General features: G+C 42.5%; 1 pseudogene; it reads right to left on the bottom strand.

The window, feature by feature from the left end:
- Positions 1–3235: 3235 nt before the first annotated feature.
- On the bottom strand, positions 3236–3353 carry LOC126420260 (5S ribosomal RNA; annotated as a pseudogene).
- Positions 3354–10365: the final 7012 nt, after the last annotated feature.

Raw genomic sequence — 10365 nt, 5'->3', positions numbered from 1 at the left:
CTTTAGGGAGAAGAAATAAATATGTTGCGGTTTGCCGGAGATATTGCAATTCTGAATGGGATAGCAAAGGGCTCGGAAGATTGGCTGTATGGAGCTGATAGTGCACTGGAGAAATGTTATTAGATGAACATCGATAAATCTTATGGTGTCGGGAGCATTAGATTAGGAAATGAGACGCTAAAAGCACCAGAAGAGTACTGCCTTTTGAGCAAGCCCGTATCTAGGCGGGGGCAAACCGGAGTATCTGCCCCGCCCGGCAATTGCAGGGGGCATCAAATACATATTCTTGAAGAAAAAAAACCTTTTCTCACAAAGCGCCTAGCATCCAACGCACGTTGGTCTATCGATTATTCATATGATTTCGAAACGCATCCATGTTGGCTTTTATATATTTTTGAACACATTCTAAGTTGATTTCTGAACAAATCATAAATTCTAGAATGAAATTTTCACTCTACAGCGGAGTGTGCGCTGAAATGAAACTTCCTGGCAGATTAAAACTGTGTGCCGGACCGAGACTCGAACTCGGGACCTTTGCCTTTCGCGGGCAAGTGCTCTACCGACTGAGCTACCCAAGCACGACTCACGGCCCGTCCTCACAGCTTTACTTCTGCCAGTACCTCGTCTCCTACCTTCCAAACTTTACAGAAGCTCTCCTGCGAACCTTGCAGAACTAGCACTCCTGAAAGAAAGGATATTGCGGAGACATGGCTTAGTCACAGCCTGGGGGATGCTTCTAGAATGAAATTTTCTTCTGACACGCCGCCCGGCCTCGTATGTGGATTTTAGGCGGTGCTCCACGCTGGTTCAAGCTCATCAGTGACTCATGAAATACTATACACGAACAGTTCAAACACGATAACACAGAGAGATGGAGCACACGACGTCCAGCACTTCGGTTAACTGAGGACTGTGGCGACAGGCAGTTTAAATAAAAATAAAGTTGTCAAATCAAGAAAACAGTGGAGGGGTGTGTGCAGCGTTATGTATCAGTGAAATGTGGACGATGCGAAGTGCAAACAACAAAACGAAAAGCTAAAGCCCTTGAAATGTGGTTTCTGTCAGGGAAAATAGAAAATTTGATGAGTGGTTGCTGAAGAGCTACTGAAGTGAATCGTGTAGAGAAGACCTCCGTGGCACAAGCAGACTACAAGAAAGGGTAGATACATAGGACACGCTATCAGGCATTACGCAATAGTTCATTCTGTGATGGACAGAAGTGGACTACGCTGACAAATTTGGAAATTTACGCATTTAATAAAATATTCTTTGGAGAGGAGCATGCAAAAAAGAGGTCCTGACGGAAATGAAGGTGCGTCGGCAAGTCGTGGGCACTGATGGGAACAAACTAATAAAAACGATCGATTCAGTCGGTTGTTGGAAAACTATCCCCTCATTCCCTTGTATGTTTTCTTATCGGTTGAATTACACAGGCCAACTAAACTTCACAAAAATTAAAAAAACCTTTTTTTTTACTTTGATAGCTGATCTTTATAGATTTTTATGAGCTGAATCCAAATCTAGTTTTAGTTTTTCGTGTCACCCATAGTGTTCGAGCAATATGCTTTTTCTTATATAGTATAAGAATCCTATGCTATATGGTAAACGCGGAAATTAATGAAACACTTTGCTACAACATAAGCATGGTGTGTATTTACAGTAAGCTGCTTAAAACAATGATACGTGATAATAGAGATTTCACTTGTCAACTGGAATTGATTTGTTATTTTCTTTCTCTCTCTCTCTTTCTTTTTTTTTAAAAAAAAGCTTCTGGCATAGCTTTTTCTGCGATGGGTCGCTTGCTGAACTTCTCTGTGAAGTGACCAACATTAGTCCCCCATCATGTTGGTGTTCCAGGGGCCTTGGTAGCATTTTTCCATCACTAGTTTTGGATGAATCAATAAACTGCCCTCAGTCTTCCTTTATGTATTCAATATCAAACTCAATCACCTGACTGGGAATGTGTGAGCAGTACACTGAATTACATTCTTGTTTAAAAAAAAAAAAAAAACTTGGAAAATTGTTGCTCTCTCTTTCTATACATGTATTTGCTGGTTCCAACTGCCAATAAGTTCTTTTCTTTTGATCGAGAGCCAAGCAATTCAGCATTTTCTTTCGTTAAACCTAGATCCCTAACCAAATCGTTAAGCTCGATTTGAGTAAACAATCCGTGCCTTAGACTTTCTGTATTACAGTGGAGTTCATCATCACCTGGTTCATCTAAATCAGATTGTACATCAGAAAATACTTCTGTTGGAATAGAATTTAAATCATCTGGTGGTTCAGGAACCGGCAAATCTTAACCATGCCCTACTGGTCGGATGGTGGATGGAAGGTTAGGGTAGCTTATTACCTTCTAGTTTTTCGAATTATGACCAGTAACATCAACACTGCAAAAGTAGCAACCATCATAATGATTTCTTGGCTCCCTCCATATCACAGGAACGAAATCTAAAGGCTTTTTTCTCCTTTTTGGACCATTTTCTCAGATCAACAAACACCTAACATACTTTACGCGACGCTCAATATTTATCTTGATCACCAAGTTTAGATCCAAAGTATGATAGATAAACCTTTCTCACAAAGTCTATAATGTTTTTTGGTGCTGGCCGAAGTGGCCGTGCGGTTATAGGCGCTGCAGTCTGGAACCGCGAGACCGCTACGGTCGCAGGTTCGAATCCTGCCTCGGGCATGGATGTGTGTGATGTCCTTAGGTTAGTTAGGTTTAACTAGTTCTAAGTTCTAGGGGACTAATGATCTCAGCAGTTGAGTCCCATAGTGCTCAGAGCCATTTGAACCATTTTTTTTTTGTTTTTTGGTGTTTTTAATCATTTATTCACCACAAATATAACAAAAACTGTCAGCAGAGTTTTTAGAACCAATGTTATACACTGTACTGAGCACATGTACAGGAATCGGAAAAGTCAGGTTAGGTTGACAGTAAACAAAAATGGAACCGATCTTTTTTTGCCAGCAAATTTTTTTCAGCAGTGCAACCAACGTCATCTACATTCATTACACATCCTTTTTAAATTATTTCAACTATGTAAAAGCAGTTAAATTCTTAGCCGCCGTGTCATTCTCAGCCCATAGGCGTCACTGGATGGGGATAAGGAGGGGCATGTGGTCAGCACACCTCTCTCCCGGCCGTATGCCAGTTTCTGAGACCGGAGCCGCTACGTCTCAATCAAGTAGCTCCTGAGTTTGGCTCACAAGGGCTGAGTGCAGCCCGCTTTGCCGACAGAGCTCGGCAGACCGGATGGTCACCCATCCAAGTACTAGCCCAGCCCGACAGCGCGTAACTTCGGTGATCTAACGGGAACCGGTGTTACCACTGCGGCAAGGCCGTTGGCGCAATTTTGCATACTGACTCAGTTATTCATTGTTTGTGTAAAGTCCGCAGGCTTTCTGTCGGTGCCGCCGGCCTCTCTGAAAGTCGTTTTCAAAAGGTTTCCGTGCACAGGTCTAAGTCGAATCCTGGGCTTGTTCACCACCCAAAGAATATTAACAAATGGTTACTAATATTTTTCACCAAAAAGTATTTACAGGAAGTGGCAAAATATCCTTTAAAAACGATTGATTAAGTCATCGAATAATTAAAAGACACTGTATCCTATGTACTTCCTGGTCAATCACCGTAACATTAACCAAAAGAGAATTATCGGTGATGGGTTCAAAACGGCAGGAAGAGAGGGACAGAGCTTCAATAAATTGTTACAATGTAGCATTAACTATCCAAAATTGATATTTATTCCCAAAGGACAAAAAATTCCTATTCGAGTAATTACGGCTCAAACGGCTCTGAGCACTATGGGACTTAACATCTGAGGTCATCAGTCCCCTAGAACTTAGAACTACTTAATCCTAACTAACCTAAGGACATCACACACATCCATGCCCGAGGCAGGATCCGAACCTGCGACCGTAGCAGTCGCGCGGTTCCGGACTTCACGCCTAGAACCGAGTAATTAAACACACAAATTTTGAAAATATATCATTTATAGAAATATACTTCTATTTACCTCTCCTTGTAATAAACTACATTATTTGTCTCTAAAAAAGATGGCAGCCGTACTCATGACCCAAATGTTAACTGAGGACTCTGAACAAATATTTAAGTGGGAACACTCCTGCTAGGAAACTGCGTGAAAAAAATGAATAAACTTGATGTTACGGCCAGAGACTTGTGTCAGTCGATTATCTCACTTTATGTGAAACCAATTAAACCCGGAGAGTGGTGACGAACATCCATAACGCCGACGTGGCCGCAGAGACTGGTTACTTTCGACTGAAAGATCCGATTGGCCAGCCGGTTATTAGAAACCATCCGGTTGTCCCGCCGCTAGGCGTTAAGTCGGCACTGTACAGCTCAGTCGTCAGAACAAAGGCATAAGTTCCGGTTTCGAATCCCACGTGCCAGGAAGCTTTAAATGGGAGGTTCGTTGTGGGCAGTAAAAATGTACAGCGCAGTACTAGTAGCAAGCAAGGAAATGCGAGAGAAAAAGTTGTGCATGGTTCGTAGTGGGCAGTAAAAATGTACAGCGCAGTACTAGTAGCAAATGCGAGAGAAAAAGTTGTGTGGTGGAACGGCGCCTACTCCCGCGCCTTCAACCTCCTGGACTGCGAGCGACCACCACCTCGCTAGCGACTACTCCGGGCCTCGGCTCCCTGGCTGAGACTTGGCTGCGCAGTTCGCTCTCATAGCACGTCGCGTCTTACTGTCTCGATCGGCCTCGGCTGCGTTTCGTGCGGCGTCGCGAGACGAGCAGCGCCCCGTTCATCAGGCGGCTGGCAGGCACGAGAAATCCGCTCGCCCCCCCCCCAAATGCTCACGGACGGCACCGCGGTCGTTCTTGAGCTCACAGAACGATCGAATCTGCGTACATAGGCACAGTTTTCTCCCACACAACGGCCCCCCAGTCGCTTGGGTTACAGGAGTGCGCCACCGCTCCCAGCCGGAAGACGTTACCCTCGAAGCGCACGACCTCGTACGTCGCACGGTACGTACAAAGCGAATTTTCTCAACTGCGACCATACTCATTTTAACTAATTTTAGTACATTCAGACCACTAAACAACAAGACATTATCGACTAAAAATCACGCTGGTGACGGAATTATAATAATATGACACTAAAAAGACAGCTATGGCTAAAGATAATTTTAAAACTGGGGCAACCACAGCTAAAATAATTACATCTACATGGTTACTCTGCAATTCACACTTAAGTGTCTGGCAGAGGGTTCAGCGAACCATTTTCGTACTACTTCGCTACCATTCCACTCTCGAATGGCGTGTGGGAATAAGGAACACCTAGATCTTACCGTTCGAGCTCTGATATCTCTTATTTTATTCTGATGATCATTTCTCCCTACATAGGTGGGTGTAAAGAAAATATTTTCACATTCGGAAGAGAAAGTTGGTGATTGAAATTTCGTAAATAGATATCGCCGCAAAGAAAACCGCCTTTGTCTCAGTGACTGCTACGCCAACTCGTGTATCATATCAGCGACACTCAACCCTATTGCGCGATAACACGAAACGGGCTGCCCATCTTTGCACTTTTTCGATATCCTCCGTCAATCCTACCTGGGAAGGATCCCACACTGCGCAGCAATATTCCAAGTGTCCTGCCAATATTCTAAGCGTTCTGCCAACAAAGTGCAGTCTTTGTTTCCTGGCTGTGATTCCACCAGACTCAGATTCACTGACGCTGGAGCAAGCAGAACATCAGCAGGTTGATCTGTCATCAAGAATTCGTTGCTTCATAAGAATTTGAGTGACAATGAGATTAAATTTCCCCAGAGCGGCCAGTTGTACGAAGGCTATGATTACTTTCCTCTTGTAAAGGTTGGTAATTAATGCTTTGGTACGTCATCTTTCTTACTGCGCTAACTCGGACACAATTTCTTTTCAGAGAGTTTTAAGATCGTTTCTGTAGGGTTAGAACATATGTTGAATGTACTTTTGGCATTCTTGCTAAAGAGTGCATAATTTTTGATCAGGCTTTGAATGTACCTCCAGAATTTGGTAAAGATATTACAAAAACTTGCTGCGTAGCGCACAGTTTTGTTCGTGATCGAGACATATATATTTGAAGAGTCTTTGAGGACTTGTGGGTTATATGACATGTCAAGACACCCTACAGAAGCGGGAAGAAATGTGTGTGACGCTCACCAACGTTTGCCTCCAACTTCCAGTGGAAACTTCAATTTTCTGCAGTTTGTCTGAATATTCCTCACACCATACTGCATATCGATTGATGTTTTTCAGCTTTAAATATGACATCTTGTGTACTGACTTTCGTCTCTAGCCAATAGTATGACCTCCTCGACCGTAAACCGAGCGAGGTGGCGCAGTGGCTAGCACACTGGACTCGCATTCGAGAGGACAACGGTTCAACCCCGCGTCCGGCCATCCTGATTTAGGTATTCCGTGATTTCCCTAAATCGCTTCAGGCAGATGCCGGAAGGGTTGCTTTGAAAGGGCGCGGACGACTTCCTTCCCCATCCTTCCCTAATCAAATGAAACCGATGACCTCGCTGCTTGATCTCTTCCGTCAAATCAACCCAACCCACGACTGTATAGTCTGTCTGTAAACTCAAGAGCGAGCAAGTCAGTGTCAGTCAGTTAACTTTGTATACTTACTGATATACTTCGATATCCGGAAGTGATGGATAATCGTCTAGCTTTGCAAGAAAATGTGGAGAATACGAAGGAGGTATTTGCGGAGTAACGAGCGTTCGATCGTCTCTAATGTTATTACAGCGTGTATTAAAGAGGCGACCCATAAAGAACTGTTGGCTAATATTACCAGTCCCAATCAAAGGGCTGCAATTTATGCTAACGTCAGCCTCGCGCGATAGGACGCATAAAGAAGGAACGTGAAAATAAGCCGCGTGGTTTACTGGAATCGCCACGAAGGAAAACTAATAATTTTGGTAGAAAACCCATCGTTATAGAGTTTCAAAATCATGTAAAACCTTTGTTGCTTATGGAACACTAAATCTCTATCTCGGTCACTATTCACCTTATCCTGAGACATATTGCTTAAACCATGTGCGCAATAGCTATTCTACACGCTGCTGAAATTTTCTTCGAAACATGTACACCGGTTCTGGAGTTCTAAACAAAAAGCTTGACGTACGAGGTGCGTTCACATATTAATTTTTATTTTTTGGTAAGAACTTTATTTGTTAATCCATAGCAATGTTATCCTCATCAAAATATTCCCTATTACATGCTATACACTTATGCCAGTGCTTTTCCCAATTCCCGAAACACTTTAGGAACTGTTTCTTCGGGGTAGTTTATAGGTCTCTTAACTGTGCATTTTTAATCTCATTCATGCTTGTAAAACCGCTGTCCTTTAAGGCCTGCTTTGAAATGTTTGTACCACTTGTATGTCCTTGATTTACTCATAACAGGCTCACCAAAAGCAATATTTAACGTCTCTAAAAATTTCATACACTTTATTCCATTCTTATAACAAAAAATAATATAGATTCTCTAATCTATTTTTGTACAAAACAAATATTCGTTGTTGCTACCACAACACATGTAACCTTTTTGACAGCTGACAACAGAGTAAACGCCCAATACGCATAACATTGAACACATACTTTTGAGACATGTTTATGAAGACAGTGACAAAAAAGTAGTGCAAATCGGACTAATACAACACACAAAATTATAAATTTCTGCTTACTTTGTTGCAAGAATTGTTAAGTTTCGCCGGCCGGGGTAGCCGAGCGGTTCTAGGCGCTACAGTCTGGAACCGCGCGACCGCTACGGTCGCAGGTTCGAATCCTACCTCGGGCATGGATGTGTGTGATGTCCTTAGGTTAGTTAGGTTTAATTAGTTCTAAGTTCTAGGGGACTGATGATCTAAAATGTTGAGTCCCATAGTGCTCAGAGCCATTTGAACCATTTGTTAAGTTTCAATGCAGTCCTTCAAAGAAAACTTCTACCTTTTAGTAGAAACACAAAGTAAGAACAAGCCTTAAATTCTAAATATTGATTGCGTTATATGGGGTTCGTTTTACGAATAGCAATAGAGGAACTTACATTCACATGAACAGCCATTCGGGCCTATGTTTATAATAGAATCCTGACTTCCGTTCTTATGTTAATATTATTGTGTTTCGGAAGAAGCTATCGTTTTCTGTATTCATTATGGTCTTAATGCATTTGTCTACAAATAAACGCAGCCGAGACGTATTTGTACACGGCGTCGCCACAGATTTAAAGCGCGCGCCGCGGCAGGGTCGGTTCTACGTTGTGAAACAGCCTGTAGAAACGCCTTGTGACGTAGCTGGAGTGACAGAGTAGGGACTCGCTCGCTCTTCAGTTTACCGACAGACTATACTACCAAATAACAGCAAACCGAGTACGACACGACTTTTTAACGAGGCGCCAGCCGCTGCTCGGCCGGTCGGCAGTGCATCCGGGGGTCGTCGCGTGTAGGCCGCGGTTGGTAGCCCTGCTCCCCAGCGGTGGCCCAGTGGCGCTATTAATAAACCATCAATATTACGGCCAACGCTGACATTTTTAATTTAAAATGAAGTAGGTTGGATATGAAGCAAGCCAATTGGATGACAGACGAACCAGGGAGGTACTTTGCTCGATTTCGAGAAATTACAAAAGATTGTGCCGACTGCTAAGTGGATGGCAGTTTTTCGTAGGGCAGGCATTGCTTTCTGATAAACACTGCAATGTGTGGAAAAGTCTGCTATAGGTCTTTATTCGGCAGTGGTTGTCTCGATGAACCATAATCGGGCCTGTTTTGTTTTTACTCCTGAGAAATTTCCATATCGTTCCCCAGAGGGTTATTTCCCTCATATTGGGAAACGTTGGCATCTGTCGTCAGCAAAGCAGAGCTACGAGTGCGTCACGAGGCACGGTATTGCAACATAAAAATATTCGTAAACAGATTGTGAGCTGCAGGGTGCGTCTGCTGAGAGTCGTCGTCAGGCGCATTTTCTCCAGTGTGTCAGCAGGTGTTTGCTATTTGTGTTCGTACTGTCTAGCTGGAGTCACCCCAAACAACTAGAGCTCAGCACGTCTTGCATGCGACGCCGTCGACGGAGAGGATCGGCTTGTTTCCCGTTTAACAAACTGATTATTAAAGCGGAATTTCACTTGGCCTATCGAATGAACCGTCCAACATTACTCCAGAGCGATATTGGTTTTACCAGTAGGTATTAACAGGGACAGTGAAACATGAAGAGTAAAAAGCAAGCGAGCAACGACGCAGCAGTAGCAGTCATTCACTGCTGGAGTCCTGTTCATTCTTCGAGTTCCATTGTCCCTTACAGCTTCCCAAGTCTTGTTTTTTTTTCCGCGCTCTGACCCAGGTGTGGTCCGACAGACCGCTATGTTGAAATATCCATAAAAACTGCGTTTAGCCGTTTCAGTGAAATAGTTCAATTTTTTAATGAAAAAGGCTACTTTAATACCACACAAAAAATATATTCAAACAAATTTTAACGTTTATTTTTACGAAAAAATGCATTCAAGTAGAAAACTGCACAAAATGAACGTAACATTACATGATAATGGTGAAGCTATAAAAACTCAAATATGCTGCACCCTAGATTAAACTTTTTCCTATATGTTTATTGTTTATTATACATGTAATAATAAAAATATAAAAAATTCCATGAAACATTTGAAAAAATGGAAATTACGCTAGTAATTTTCAGGTTTTTAGTTTACTTCTCAAACGTTTTCTTTGCACTCTCTGAAAATTTTTGTAGAGAAATCAAGTTAGATTGGATTCTTGCACCAATGACAAATGTAAGACCTCTTTCTCTTCTTTTCTGGGTCAAAGGTGGAGCATATTTTGCGTTTCTCCAGTTGTTCTACAACGACTTCTAGTCTTGTTTCCGATACACTCAAAACACGGCGAAGGGTACACGAAGTTCACGGGCTATGTAATAGTTTAGACTCGCGTTTGATCCATGGTGCCACATACGAGATTGCAAGCTTCACAAAAAATTAAAGCGGCTCACCTGAGTATCGTTTTTCTAGGAATTGTGAAGGACAAAGGTGTTCACCGCACTTCTATCCAACACGCGGAAAAATAGTGCCAATGGCCATCTTTGGAAGAGGCGGGCGACATATCTTTCAACTAAATATATTTCTAGCAGAACCTTTAGCTAAATATTCAGCCTGTACATTTCTGTCTTCGTTACTTTGATATCTTGTTTCATTCAAGGATTTCACAGGTGACAAAACAAATTCGTGTTCACTTTCGCACTGTTTCTATTCTGAATTATATTCACTTTCACTTTCGTTGTCATTATCTAATTCAACACCACTTCCTAAACTGTACTCAAACCATTTGAAAACAATATCCTCAAAG

The sequence above is a fragment of the Schistocerca serialis genome, chromosome 9, assembly GCF_023864345.2.
Source record: "Schistocerca serialis cubense isolate TAMUIC-IGC-003099 chromosome 9, iqSchSeri2.2, whole genome shotgun sequence".
Taxonomy (NCBI): Eukaryota; Metazoa; Arthropoda; class Insecta; order Orthoptera; family Acrididae; genus Schistocerca; species Schistocerca serialis.
The sequence above is the reverse complement of the archived record's forward strand: the minus strand, read 5'-3'. Positions and strand labels throughout refer to the sequence as shown.